This window comes from Procambarus clarkii, chromosome 26 (genome assembly GCF_040958095.1).
Source record: "Procambarus clarkii isolate CNS0578487 chromosome 26, FALCON_Pclarkii_2.0, whole genome shotgun sequence".
Taxonomy (NCBI): domain Eukaryota; kingdom Metazoa; phylum Arthropoda; class Malacostraca; order Decapoda; family Cambaridae; genus Procambarus; species Procambarus clarkii.
This window is the reverse complement of record NC_091175.1, coordinates 35,059,847-35,062,932: the sequence shown is the minus strand read 5'-3', so window position 1 is coordinate 35,062,932 and position 3,086 is coordinate 35,059,847.

The following is a 3,086-nucleotide window of genomic DNA, read 5'->3' as shown; positions in this document are numbered from 1 at the left end:
TAGGGTTGCGAGCCCTAAGCAGGAGCCTCGTGTGACCCGCTAGTCACTCTCCTCATTAGGTACCACAGTGGCTAGTCTCTTCCACCAGCCAACCCCGGATAAGGCGATTCCCGACACTGCCACGCCTCAGGCAGGCTATTGCACTCTCACCAGTGTTCGTCCGGGGGTGACTCAAAGCTTCTTCAAAGCAGACTGGTGAAGAGACCCTGGCTACCTCGGATAGACTGATCCATCGTCCAACACAGCAGTCCCAGATCGACTCTGCAAGCAGACACGTAACCAGTACTGGGGATACTACCTGGGGCCACTAGGAAACATCACTTACTGGCTTAGACAGAAACGTCGACCTCTTCGCTCCATAGATGCCGTTCACTGTCCAACCGCCACCTCAGAGGTCAGCAGCGGCTACGTCACGACCTGACTAGGACAGGAATCCAACACTTATTGCTGGCCTATCGTGTCACCACTAGATGGCGTCGTCCATTTGGAGTGGGTTTCGGGAGCTGACTCACAGATGGCGCTGTCGTCACTGCTCCGTGCTCCGACGCTGGACTCGGGTCCGTAACAGAGCGCCGCCCTGCTCCTTATTGTCCTAGTTGCATTGTCTCTCTTACGGTCGTGCATGTCCTTCTTGAATGTCCTGACTTCCAGGATGAGCGTGTGTCTTGCTTTCCGACCGCCCCCTCGCAGTCACCTGTCCCTCAATAGAATTCTTGGTGACCCGGTTACTTTTGATATTGTTCGCCTTATGAGTTTTTGTTCTCGTATTGGCATCCTTGGTGATATTTAGCGCCCTCTGATTATTTTGAGCATTTGATGGTGCTACATAGCCCTCCTGGTTTGGTGCCTTCCTTTGATAATTACTTATTTACTTACTTTCCCAATCAATTTGGTGAGAACTTTCTGACAAATGAACAATGAAAGGTCTCACCAAATTCTTTGGGAGAGGGCTTCTTCAATAACGAATAATAAAAACATGTTCAAAAGGAACATAATTAAATGTGCTTTAATGCACATTACAAAATCATGTAATTTGAATATTAACAGTGGTTTGTAATCATGTAATTTGAATATTAACAGTAGGAATATTAACATATTGAATTAACAGTGGTTTGTATAATTTAGATCCATTTGTGATTGATCAGTTAAAGGGCGATTTGAGTATGATCACTGATACACATTTACAGCAAAAACCCCTTATTGATATCCCATTAAAGACATTGTAACTCACCTCTTTCCTGACTATTTGGGGTTGGCGTGATTTACCACACCTAGTGACGTACTCCAGCGTTGCAAGAACGGGTCGCAGGTCTCCAGCGAAGCAGCGTTCAACAGATGCGAGTGACACAGCAAGACTTGGAGCTTCAGTTGAGGTAGAGAGCTGGTGTAGAGTAATGATCTGGCACCTGCCACTTTCTTCTCTTTTCTCCTTTGGATTGCAAACAATCAGTCACCTTGCCAGACGTCACGCCATCCCCCACTCCCTTCTCCAATATTACTACCGCTCACAATCCTCCTCCTCCTCCTGCAGCTGCTCACGTCACTTACGCTGCTGGTGTTGCGTGCTTAAGAACATAAGAACAAAGGTAACTGCAGAAGGCCTATTGGCCCATACGAGGAAGCTCCTATCTATAACCACCCAGTCCCACTCATATACTTGTCCAACCCGCTTGAAACAATCGAGGGACCCCACCTCCACCACGTTACGCGGTAATTGGTTCCACAAATCAACAACCCTGTTACCGAACCAGTATTTACCCAAGTCTTAACTAAATATAAACTTATCCAATTTATACCCATTGTTCCGTGTTCTGTCTTGTGTTGATACTTTTAATACCCTATTAATATCTCCTTTGTTATGTCCATTCATCCACTTGCGAACCTCTATCATGTCACCCCTAACTTTTCGTCCTTCCAGTGAATGCAATTTAAGCTTTGTTAATCTTTCTTCATATGAAAGGTTTCTAAAATGGGGAATTAACTTAGTCATCCTACGCTGGACACGTTCAAGTGAATTTATATCCATTCTATAGTAAGGCGACCAATATTGAACTGCATTATCTAAATGGGGCCTAACCAGAGCAAGATATAGCTGAAGAACCACACCAGGTGTCTTGTTTCTAACGCTTCGATTAATAAATCCCAGTGTCCTATTCGCCTTATTACGAACATTCATGCATTGATCCTTTTGTTTTAAATTCTTAATAATCATAACTCCTAGATCCCTTTCGCAATCTCAACACCATCTAGCTCGTATCTTGTAACTCTATCATCATTACCCAGCCTTAAAACTCTACATTTATCAGCATTAAACTGCATCTGCCAATCTTTTGACCATTCTAAAACCCTATTTAGATCAACTTGAAGTGATAGCGAGTCTTTTTTCGTGTTGATTTCCCTACCGATTTTTGTATCATTTGCAAATTTGCAGATGTTGCTACTCAAACCTGAATCTAAATCATTTATATATATTATAAACAACAAAGGTCCCAGGACAGAGCCCTGAGGTACTCCATTAACTATAAGTTTTCTTATAGTAGTCGATTGTAAGACAACATCAACATGCTATTGATGGAAAATATCTCAACACAAGCAACCACTCACATCTTCACAAATGGATCAGTAGAACAAAACAAACACATTGGAACACAAATGAAATACATACATCGAAAAATAATGTCAGGACAGTGAATTGAATATTCACTTTTCAAAGCGAGTTTCGCCAATATGCCAACGCGGGTAACACTTCGGCCAATTCCCACACTGTTTTGGGTGGGCTACGACATTGAATCTATGTTTATATGCATATGTCCGTTTAGAGACTTTTATTGCGATTCCAATGATACCACAAGTAGCGATGTAGGACAACTGTAGGCTTCGCAACCTTTAGGAGAGTGGAAACATTTTGCTGCTGTTTGGATCTCAAACATATTCAGATCACTCGCTCTCGGTGAGTGATCTGAATAGTTTTTTATTTTGTGTTGATATTCCGAATGCTTTGGCGGCATTTTATAGGTACGTTCTTATAAACAATTTTATTGCGAACACAGTGATACCAAATTTATTACGTGCGCCTTCAATTATTG